We start from the raw sequence: 12828 nt of genomic DNA, 5'->3' as shown, positions 1-12828 counted from the left end.
CACGGTGAGTGAAAGCATGATAGAGTAGACAAGAGAAGGAGAGAGGGAGAAGAGAGTATATATTAACACCATCAATCACCCACACAATCCCTAAGCATCCATGCAATAAGGAAGAAGAGGAAAGCATACAAGTAACTTAATCATAAGTGCAAGAAGAATCAAACTCAATTTGTGAGAATGGGATTATGTGTTTTCTCATTAGTCAAAATGTCTTATATATAATACTTATTTATACAATGTTCGATCGCCCAACTAATGTTTGGGGTCCCGATAAGCTAGTTTAAGTTAATTTTATAGCCTAAATGTATATGAGTAGCATTACATAAGTTTTAAGCTCGGTGTTTGACTATCTTCCAGCATTACACAAGGCGTAAGCTTGGAGATTTCCCTTAATTATTTTACATGTAGTGCACTTCATGGTACAAAATATGGCTTGAAGAAGTTGCTGCGCGTGGAGTGTTAGCTAATGTGGTTAACATAACCCCTCCCTAACCACAGTTCCATCCTTGGTGGAATTGGCAGTGAAGCTCCATGGGAGGTTAGTGGTAGAAGCCGTTAAAGTTCTAGTAGAAGTCAAAGCAGGACTTCCTACAGTAGGTGGTTCAATGAAAGGCTTTGTAGGATGTCTAGAAAAAGCGGTCTCATCATTGGTCCTTATTGCTTTATTTTGTACCAGCCTTGCATCCACTATACTCACTTGTAGTAGTATAGTGGATGCAAAGTATGAGACCCTTGTTGATGTGCTGAAGGACATGCCCTATTGATTTTCATTGAATGCAAGCCATTTTGGGAATTCCACCAAAAGTATAATGATGAGCTTGGCATAGCTTTGTAATCCTGGATGAACTTGCGCATAGTGCAAAGCATCCATTCTTCAGTGATGATGAGAACAAGGGGTGGTTGGGGTGGAGAGATCCATGGAAAGTTGAACTCCAATTTTAGATTCTTCCCCAGGTCCTGAAAAGGTCCCATGTCCATTTGTATTCGATTTGAAAGTAAAGCGGGCTTTATCCTGAGATATCATGGGGCCTAACAGTATACCTTCTAATATCTAGCCTTTAGAAGATACAAACATCGCCACATAGGTTGTTCGTCACCCATACGATCATGCATGATTGGGGTTGATATGGCCTGTATGGGTGGTGGTCACTTAAATCCTCCCCTATCTTGCCTGTGACAACGATGAGATATGGACCACTATTGGAACTTCTGCTCTAGATAAAACTTGATGAGGCTAATGTTAAGGTAATGTGATCCTGTTAGTGTCGGTAGGTCTAGTGGGCATTGGCTTTGGTCCAATATTCTAAGGGCATGGTCAATGTCTATCCCATCTAGAGGATCGCGCCAGTTAAATGGGCAGTCATGTGGGGATGCATTTGTTGATGTTCTTTGCTCGGGGAACTCACCCTCTTTCAAGGCTTGCAGTGGGAGAAAGGAGTGGTTGGCTTGCAAGGTTGAGGCCTTTGGGGAGTCCATTGAGGATGTCTCCAAGAAAGGTGGTAGGGCCGACTTGGGAGATGAGGGGGGTGATAGTGGAGTTAGAGAGGTAGGTGGAGATCTCCAAGGAGGAGTGGCAGGTGGTAAAGTGAAGGTGAGGAGAGGTGTAGCAAAGGTAGAGGGTTGGTCGAGAGGGGGAAAGGTTCCACTGAGTCTTGTACCTTCTCTTTGTCTTTGGCAGAGGGGCCCAAAGTAGGTGCAAAGGAAGAGGGGCTTCCTGATGGTGAAGGGCCCTGGGATGGTATGCTGGGACCACTAGCTTCACCTACTATTAGGGGCCCTTCCTCGGAGAGTTCTTTGTTGTTCTTAGACACATTATCATTGTCATAATCCCTAGCAGTGTTTGTGGAGGCTTTCTCTTCTTCCTTGACCTCAAGTGTAGGCTTCATGGACTGATAGAATTCAAGGCCTCTCCGGATTCCTCATCAAAGATGTCTTGTGGGTTCGCCACATGGACTATGTCAAACAGGTGGCATTTGGTAAAGCGCTTGACTGATGATGTCGGTGGAGTTGAGGTATAGGCATAACTCTTAAGGAACAAAAAGCTCTATGAAATCCCCCTCCTTAAGGTTGTTAGAGAAGTTGAGGACATGGCACCAACATTGGATGTTGAGGCAAAGGACATGGTGGGGGAAGCAGAAGATGGAGGGCTTGGTGGCGAAAATGGAGTTTTGGAAGAAGAGCATGACAAGGGTGGTGTAAGGAGGGACCTTAGAGAGGATGGTTGAGAAAGTGGTGGTGGGGATCTCCTCGTCGAGGAAAATGTTGTGCTTGTTTTCACTGTCATGAATTTGAACACTTTGTAGATGACTACCCTAACCTCAAATTACACCTGCCTACTAATTCCTTACTGCCGTGTGGTGACTTGATGCAATAACTTTTTTGGCAACAATGATGAAGCATGCTTGTGTGCCACGTGCAGTAGGACTAATAGGGCCAATGAAATCTAAGTCCCATTTTTTTCAAAAGGCTGGTCGACTCTGCATGCAGTGGTATCATGTCCTTATATGGCTTGGCACAACATTGGCACTCATCTCATAACCTTTTACAAATAGTGCACAGTCCTTTAAAAGCATTTGCCACTAGTACCTCGAGTGGAGTATTTTCTTGGCTATGGTTTCTAACGCAAAATGTCCACCTACTACCCCTTGGTGTGCTTGTTCCATGATCATGAGATATTCGTCCTCCTGTGGGCAGCGTTTAAGAATGTCATCCTTCTATAAAGAGTTCCAAAAAAAAGTTGGTAAGGCTCACTCACTTTTAGCAGCTTTCTTACATATTTAGGACTCATTGGATATAGGGTCGTTGTTGGACTAGTTTAGCATCAGTGGGTACCATGGGGATGGTGTGTTGTACCACCTCTATAGGGGCTCCTTTCATGTCATGGTATATCCATGTAAAGAAATCCCTGAACTCTTTGAGGAGAGCAATGAACCCAACCTGCTCTTCCTTGTTGGTGAGGTCTTTAGTGATGTAGAGTGGCTTAGAGTCTTAGCCAGATTTTGCCAAGTCTACCTCCTTCACTTCAACAAGTCCATCATAGACTCCGCTCTCCTAACTCATAGGTCCTCATTTTGGATTACTAAACACTTACTTACGATCCCCTATGGTGTATGATTTGTAATGCTCTGGTATCGAGCATAAGTCAGGTTCTTGTTCTTTCTCTTCCTCATATACCTTGATAGCCTTAGCCTCAACCTCTAGTTCCTTTTGGGCTCACATATAGTTTTGGTTCCTTCAGGCTGAACAACTAAGTTTGGGGTGGTCTACAATACATGACTTTTTGTAACTCTTCTCCCTAATTGTCTATAAACTTTTGATGAACGTCTATAGCACCAATGTACTATAGCCAACCTCCCATGCGTGCTTATAACGCTTTCGTTTGTTTTGTTGGTTGTTCTTTCTTATTGCAACCTCCCATGCGTACATTGGTTGTTCTTTCTTATTGCAACCAATGTACTATAGCCATTGGTTGTTCTTTCTTATTGCAACCTCCCATGTGTGCTTATCTTATAACGCTTTCGTTTGTTTTGTTTCTTTAGTGCTATTTTGCTTTGGTGAGAAGATTCTTCATCTGATTCTATTTTTGTTTCACTCATCTCAATTTTGCTTAGTTTGATTCCACTCACACATGTTTGCTTTAGTCCTATTTCCATCTCATTTCTAGACTCCTCACTAGAGGTGAAAGAGTTAGAAGTGTATGAGTCATAATCTTCTTCCCATGTGGATTCAAGCTCACTATACGCCCCGATTCCCTTGTTGTCTGAGTACATGGCACTCATTATTTGCAATGGTACAACTTTGGGGAGTTCCTTGCCATCCAGTGTTACCTATGTTGATCCTCACCTTCCCCAAGTGTCTATGCTGGCCATTATTTGAATCCAATTTAAGTCATCACCTTCATCTATGACCTTTTATTGGGATGGTCCTTGATTCACATCAATCTCCTTCTTACATGTGAAGCAATATTGTAATGGAATAGAATGGTTGGTGGTATCCGATTGATTGTCAAAAAGTCCACCACTATACCCATAAGATGTACATGACCAGTCACAAGGTCTACTCTAAGGATTGAATCATTGAACTACAAGTAGACATGGTTCCTTTCCCAATCATGGACCATTTTAGCTTCATGCATAAATGGTCTTCCTAGGATCACCTCATAAGATTCGGGATACTTGCATCATGATGAAGGTATGCTTCACCCAATGTTTCAATACCTTGATTCTAAGATCTTGTAACATCCTAATAGGTTTGGTGGTTGTTCCATCCACCATCTTGACAACAACGTCAGACAGACACTTTAAGACAAGGTTTACCCATCTTTTCCCAACAGTTCTTGATGGATTAAACTCACTCTTGCACCACTATCTACTAGGACTCCCATTATCGTGATTCCCTTGGCAGTTAGTCTCATCACTCTCAAAGTATTCTCCCAGTTTGTTTAATGGTATTTTGACCACAAACATGGTGTTTTCCTCATCCATTTGAGGCTATGGTGTAGTCTCATATATTGTATATGCATGTCTGCAAAGGGTGGTAACCTAGCATTAAGTTTCCCATTAAGAAGAGCTTTCAATGCAGAAAAGAGTTCAAGGTCTCCACACAGATGTGTAGTGATTGTGGTCTCAGTTTCTAAAGCCAATAAATCCATCAACTTAGGAATGTTCAATGGAGTACCCATCACCTCTCTACCATATGAGGGTGTTAGTGAGATTGGAATCTCCACCTCTTGAATCAGTTTAGGGTTCGCATACTAAAACATTCTTCTAGAGACTTCAGAATCCATGCTTGGGGGATAGGTGAGTTCTCACTGACCTCAAGGATGACACTAGGTATATCCAATGGTTTGTGGGTTACGACAGGCTTTAGATTGTTTGGATGAATAGTGACAGAGATGTTTACTTGTTTTGTTTGTCGTTCTAACTCCTCCTGAGTATGTGTGACCATATCTTTAAGCTCATGAAGTTGTTCCAATTCTCTTATAGGGTCAGGGTATGAACCAAGTTTCTCTTTGTTTGGTTTCTTAGTCTCCTTGGTTTTTATTTGAGTGTCTCTAGTTTGCTTAAAACCAGCCCATGTGTCCACTAAATTGGAATCCTTATCACTATCATTCATGTAGACTTGTTCGTCATTAGGTGTGGTGTTCCTAAGTTCACTCGCTCTATTTTCTCAATTTTGTCCCCTTTGATGGATTTCTTTCTTTTATGGACCCTCTTCTTTTTGGATCTTGTTACTAAAGTAGCATGACTTTCGATTTCTTTTCCACAATATGTGTGTTTTGATCCACGAGTCTCGTTATTGCATTCATAGGTGGGTTAGGGTTTCTCGAAATTGATCTTTGAGTTTGACCGCCCACTTCAATCATGTTGAGAGGTGTGATGGTAGGACCATTCTGTTGATTTTCAACGATAACTTTTATTGTGAAATCTTTGATCTAATGATATATACCATAAGGATTATAGGTTGTAGGTGGCATGCTAGAAGATGCAGCTTGGGTGACTAGTTGGTTTCTGATGGGACACTCAAAGACTCAGTGTGGTCCTTGACAATGATAGCATTGAAGAGGCATTCTCTTAACAGTAGAGTTATTAATGTCTTGACCTCTTCCTACCGTGGGCTAGCTGGTATACTAGTTTGAATTTGCTTCTTGCATTGACTACATAGTAGTTTGGATAAAGCTATGTGGAGTCCTCAGTGTGACATGTGATGCATTGTCCAAGTCAACCTCGTATTCCAGACACTCAAAAGATTCCTCGAAACCTATCTGGTTCAATGGTGTAATCCTCAAAGATGGAGGTTGAGGTCTCAAAACTGGTGGAGGTAACGACACATTTTGTGCATTTTAAATCCTCTTTGTAATAGGTTGTTGTGCCACTTGCTTAGCATTGGGCTGAGGTGTTATAGTGGGCATTATGGCTTGTGGTTGTGATGGAGCTGGTAAAGCCAACTACTGAGGTATGGAAGAATTAGCAAGGGTTTGTAAATACGTGTAGTACTATGAAGCTTCATGACCTTAATGCCCACAAAAAGTATAATTCCCATTATAGCGTGCCCCTTAAGAGTGGACACTCATTCATCGAATGCCTTTCTTGGCAGATTGAGCCCCATTAAAGCTCTCTCCTTGGGTATACATGTACATTTTTAGGAGCTTTATTTGCCTTGATTCCCTCCTAGAGTGCTTTCATGAAGTCTGTGAAATTCATCTCCTTTAAAGTGTTACCTTTAGCAATGGGTTTCACAGTAGAACTGCTATGTCCAATGACTCGGAAGCAATAGATTTAGAATTTGTCTCCCTTGACCATTAGATTACCTTATAATTGGATGGAATTTATTATAACTTTATCCCATATAGTAATCCCCCTAATGACTAAGCTATTATAGATTGCTTCATGTTTAAGCCCATGAATGAATCTATCAATTTGAATAGTATTTATGTGGAAGGCATCGAGAATTTAAATGCTTGAGCCGGCTAATGAAATCTCGTACTTGTTGAAATATACAAGTGAATAGGGTGTGTGCGGGAACAAGCCCTTGGATAGAGGCTGTAAAAGAGGATGTGTAAATGTGAAAGAACCTGTGAAAAGGTGAGAAGAATCTACTTGGAGAGAATAAAGGGTAGCATGAGAAGATTTAGGAAGTGTGGAGATATTCTGGGAAGTGTGGAGATATTCTGGGAAAAGTGAAGAGGTGGAGAGAATCAGGGAAAAGAGGTGGAGTGAATCATGGAGAAATCAGTGGGATTTGATGCTTGATGTAAACTCTATAAATTGAGGCATTGCCCTAATGAGAATTTGTTGGTTTTTGATTATCCATGTCTACATTAATCTATTTGTTAATTCGCTAATTACGTCTTAATTATTTGTGTTGCTAATCACTTTGTTAATGATGTTGATTCTAGTGTTTGATCCACCATAGCTCATCACAATGCCCTAATTTCAACATGGTATCAGAGCCATGCTAATTTGTGAGCCCATTATCTTGCTAATTAGGATTAGTAGAAAATTATAATTTTCCCTCTTTTTTCCAACTCACCTCTGTACCCCCAGCCAGTGGTGGAGGAACTCATTCACCTTGCACACATAAAATTAGGCCAAATCCTTCTAGCACATGATAGCCAACTCTATGCTCTTCAAGCTCATCCAAACAAAAGCGCAAACCGCCAAGGAATGAGGGCGAATTCTGTTGGCACCTTTTTTCTAAGGAGTTTTTGACATTACCACTTCATCAAATCAAAGTTCTCTAATTCCTCTTATCCCAAGGTGTTTTCAAGCATGCTCTACAAGCTGGTGAAGACAGAATTTAATTTCATCAAGTCTACAGTAAGATCCAAGCTCTTCATCAAATCTGCAGGTGACTTTGGTAAAACAGAGATTAAGCTTTCAATATTTGGTCAAATCTTGTGTTTCTTGGCTTAATCCTCTACTAGACTCATTGCTATTGATGCCTTTGAAAGCATTTGAGCTCATTTGAAGTCTAAGGCACCAGATCTGGACTCCCGCATACTCTGTTTTCTACACACAAAACAATGGATTAATTTACTAATCAGTGATTAATCAGTGCTAATCACTATATTTTGGTACAATTGAGGGTTCAAATTAACCATTAGGTATCTGATACAGATCCCTATAACTTCATATTGCAATTCGAAGTTGGTTTGATACTCCAACCATTCCGTACAAATTGGTTACCCTTGATTTAATGTAATTTTTAGGAAAATTGTGCTGATATAAATTTGTGATAATCATCATTTTGCATTTAACCCTTGGTTAATGCTTGTAAATCTCACTCAAAATCAAGATTATTCACAGCCAGAGTTGCATTTGGGAATGTGCATGAGAATGAATGCTATATGCATTATGTATTGGGCACATTACATCAGTGTAAAAATGGGAACAGACACTGCCCTTGTCTAGAATAAGGCAAGAGGTAAGACCTCCCGCATAAATTTGGGTTTGCATTGCATAATGACACAAGATAAACATAAAAAGCCCAAAGGAACTGTCAGCAAAACATTGAAATATGTTGCTCACATGGAGTAAGAAGACCTGACGGACAAGCTCATGGCCCCAGCCATGAGCTTGTCAGCAAAACATTGAAATATGTTGCTCACATGGAGCAAGAAGACCTGACGGACAAGCTCATGGCCCCAGCCATGAAAGAAGAAGAATATCTCTTTCTAAGAAGAGGATCCACACCAAGAAGATCTAAAGGAAGACATGGACACGAGAAGAGAAGCTGCCACAAGAAGAGAAGCTGCCCCGAGAAGACTGAAAGAAGAGACGGACGCGTGGAGAGATGCTGCCACGACAAGAAGACTGAAGAAAAGAGAAGATGTGAGGCTCCAAAGAGTGAGGAGCCATGTGAAAATCTCTGAGAGAGAGAGAGAGAGAGACCCCACAACCCAATGTAACCTGTCCCAACAAAGTAAAACCACCTTTGAGCCACCGATGATGTAGGCCACGTGGTAGATGTATGTGTGAGCACTTTAGTCAAGGTCGTGGGCACTTATAGTAGCCTTGGACACATAGAGAGAGAGAGAGTGTCAAGGACTATGGAGTTTAGGGACTTGAGGCACTAGTCGCGGACTGTCAAGTAAGAGAGAAACTTGATATAGGGTCCAAGTGTGCTGAGATAACTTGAGGGGAGGAGTAGACACTGGTCGCGGACTATCAAGTAAGGGGAGGCAAACTTGGTATAGGGTCTAGGTGTACTAGGATTATTCACTTGAGGGGAGGTGTTGAAAATACAAGTGAATAGGGTGTGTGCGGGAACAAGCCCTTGGTTAGAGGCTATAAAAGAGGATGTGTAATTGTGAAAGAACCTGTGAAAAGGTGAGAAGAATCTACTGGGAGAGAATAAAGGGTAGCATGAGAGAATTTAGGAGTGTGGAGTTATTCTGGGAGTGAATCATGGAGAAATCAATGGGATTTGATGCTTGATGTAAACTCTATAAATTGAGGCATAGCCCTAATGAGAATTTGCTGGTTTTTGAGTATCCATGCCTACATTAATCTATTTGCTAATTACCCACTAATTACATCTTAATCATTTGCTAATCACTTTGTTAATGATGTTGATTCTAGTGTTTGATCCACCATAGCTCATCATTAAGCTCAAATTTCAACAGCATGCTCTTGAGTCCCTATAGGGCCTTGTGGGACAGAAGATGTGGGTGGGTCCATGGTATAGCTGGGTGATGCTTCAAAAGTAGGATCCGTTAAGCTCACAGGGGGTGTTACCATTTTTCTCATTGTGGGCGCTCTTGCTTTGGATGTCCTCACTTCCATCACGTCTTTGGATCCTTTCATGTTTGATGATCCTATGTATACAATCTCAGATGCCCTCCAAGCATTCCTCCCTAGAGACAGATTGAACAATCTCTTCCCAACTAACACTATAAATTTTAACTATGCCTAAATCCACTAAGGTTTCAGTCCCACGTCATACTCCCAGTCTTTTGTAATAAGAAGACGTTGGTCTAGAGCTTGCATGCCTAGTTCTTTACTCAAGGTAGATGCAATGTTATTGTGTGTCTAGGTTGTTAGGCACTACTTGTGTGGTCCTTTGGCTTTGGGTGTATTGAGCTATTTGGGCCGCCAAATCATTATTGTGCTAATTGCAAAGTCTCTTCTTCTTTGGCTCAGCACCCTTGATTAGTGCCTCTACTTCCTGCACTTTTTCTAATGTTCTACCATCAGGCGCATTAGCACTTGTGAAGGGGGTGGGTCAATGGTCATAGCTGCTGTGCAGGTGCCTGGATAAGGATATCGTATGCTCCCTGCTTGTAATGATGAGACTACAACAAGTGTCTCTTTAGAGTTTACCTTAACTCCATCATGTGGTTGGTATGTAGTCAGATTTGGTTCAGAGGTAGTAGTTGGGGAAATACCTCTGAGGTAGCTAGCTATGTGGTCAAAAAGACTAGTAGCTGGCCGGGCTAGTAAGGCATGGTTAGGGTTCACTTCTTGGGACTGGGAATCCTTCCATCGACTCAAAGTCAGATGAAGTATTACTTGCTCCTATTGCAAGTCCTTATATACAATGCTAAACTGGGTTCCGATCGAAGGTCTAGAGCCTAGTGTAGGATGGTATGCACCTAGCTCAATAGACGCACTATCATCTAAATGGGCCTCTAATACACATCCATATTGTAAGTGCATGTGACTTAAGGCTGGCGAGGAGGCAAAAGAATGGTATGCACCTAGCTCAATAGACGCACTATCATCTAAATGGGCCTCTAATACACATCCATATTGTAAGTGCATGTGACTTAAGGCTGGCGAGGAGGCAAAAGAATTGAATGGCCAATTTTAAAATTTTTGAAAAAAAAAATGAGTGTTGGAGAAACTTGTCCAAAGTGGTTTTTAGATAGTTCTGAACACTTTGGGAAGGGTTGTGCATGCACAATTTTCAGGCCACCAGAGGGTTTCCTAGTCTCAAAAATTACAAATTTTTTGGGTTATATGAAGTGTGCCAAAATGACCAACAGCCTAAAACCTATAATAGGCAAGTTTGTGCGTGCACGTTTTCAAAAATTTCTAGATATTTTTTTACCCCCTAGACTTTTACCTTTACCTTTCCCTTTTTTACTTTTTACTTTTATGTTTTTACGGTTTGTGGTTTCACCACATTTACCCGAAAAGGGGTGTCAAGATTTTTGGATTTTTGTTTTTTGTCTTATTTGTTTCTTTCGACTTGCCAAAAAGCCTACCCACGCTAAACGCAGTCAGCCAATAGCTAGTGGCCTAGATTATAGGGGGATTAAGCTTAATTAATCTATGTTATTAACACTAATGCAAAAACGTAAAAAAAAATGGACAAACCAAATAATATGGTTTGTAAATCCGCCCTAAATCATTGCTTCCTCTCCAATTTCTCCGGATAAGGAGTCAAAATTGGGATAAATCCTATGCCCAAAACTTGATTTTGAGGTATGTTTACGCCAATTGATTCAATTTCTAGACTAGTTTACTATTTTTTTTCTTTTGTGTGAATGTATAGAAAATAGAAATATGTAGAAATATCCAAAAATTAAAAGACACCCCAAGTTTAGAAACATTCATTCCCTAAGCTAAAACATACATTCCCTACGTAAAAATTGCAGGAGTTGTAGAAATAGTAGAAATATGCAAAAATTATAGGAATTACGAAAATTGCAATAGAGATTAAGAAGAATTTGTAATAGAAAGTAACCACAATGCAACAAAATATACCATTCGTTCCTTCCTACTTCATTCTTGAATTGAAAATAGACATCTCATGAAATTAAACCGTTCAAAATGCATTGTGGCTATTCCCTGATAGTGGTGCCACTTATGGGAAGCCCTAGCTCCATGGGAAAGGTGTAGGGTGCAACCAAATGTCATGGGGCTTTTCACTTCCGCACTTGAGAGTATAATAGCTCAACCGAGAAACCAATAAGTCCTGGCCTAGCACACAAATGCACAGTCGGGGTGTGTCACTCACCTCGTGAACGCAGGTCTCGCCTGGAATCCTTGTAGGTAGCATCATTGCCCATGGAGCTACACCCGAAAGCTCCACACACAAGAGCTCAACACACACAAGAGATAAGCATGGGAGAAGAGGAAAAGAGCACTCACTTAGATTATGCATAAGAGAATGAGTGGTGAGGGTTACATTTTGCCACACACAAGAGATAAGCATGGGAGAAGAGGAAAAGAGCACTCACTTAGATTATGCATAAGAGAATGAGTGGTGAGGGTTACATTTTGCCTTTTATGTGTGGCTTCTAGGGTTTACACTCTTGGGCGGCCAAAGTTAAAAATTAGGTCCTAGGGCTCATTCAGCCAATGTAGCTTGTGTAAACACCTAATCCACAACTAGAAGTCTCCACCTAAGATCATGTGGTGTGCCTTTAATAGACAAGCGGGATCAAACATGCAAAATAATGCAATATAAGCATATTCTAACGAGATTTGACATTTCCAACAACATCGGCCAAAATTGTTAAAGATGATTAGGTGGCCTGCATTGACGTTGTGGATGTCTCTAGTAGTGGTTTAATCGTTACTCCTTCTGTGTAGCCATGTAAGCTACGATGTTTTCTACTAGGTTCTAGAGAAGGGAGGAAAATGCTATTGGGAAATTTGTTAGGCGGCCATGTGAATGAAAAAGTGCCACCAGTGAAAAGCTTTCCGCCAAGGTTAGGTTGCCTTGCTGGATCTAAAGGTGTGCCTTTGTGATGTTTTATGCCTCATGGGAGATAAAAAAGGATTAGTTGTCGAAGTTGACTACTCTTTCGACATTGTGGCATGGGTCACTAAATAGGATTGTCCCAGCATGGCCCAGACCAGCACCTGCACTTGCTCTACTGCTACTCACTTGGTGAAGGTATTCATGAGGTTTGTCTCTATAAAATTGGCAAAGGTTTCACTGGCCGTCTCGTGGCCTCTTGGTTCATCTTCTTCTTCTTGTGGGTCAGAGTTGACGGGGGAAGGAGCCACTGGGCTGGAATGTGGAGGGAGTTTTCTTGGGGTGGCGGCGCTTTGGTAGCTATAAGGTTTGGGGAGCTCTTCCCAACTAATGATATAATAGAGTACCTTGGTGAGGATCATTGCTACCTTGAACTTGTCGACAGGGTTGGTGTAAATACTATAGAGCTCATGAGATGAAAGTGGTCAGCCACTTTTGAGGGCCTGCCCAGCCTTAAGTGAGCGAGAAGGGAGAGGTTGAACATAGCTATACACGTCCATCCAGCGGTGGTTCGTTAGCATGGTAAGGGCATGGGTAGGGGTGCATAGGTCTTGGCGGATAATGTCTTCCCACTTGACACCATCCTTGTTTACCAGGGCCCTAACGATGTCACAG

This window comes from Cibotium barometz, chromosome 43 (assembly GCF_041138505.1).
Source record: "Cibotium barometz isolate CiBa-2024 chromosome 43, ASM4113850v1, whole genome shotgun sequence".
Taxonomy (NCBI): Eukaryota; Viridiplantae; Streptophyta; class Polypodiopsida; order Cyatheales; family Cibotiaceae; genus Cibotium; species Cibotium barometz.
The sequence above is the reverse complement of the archived record's forward strand: the minus strand, read 5'-3'. Positions refer to the sequence as shown.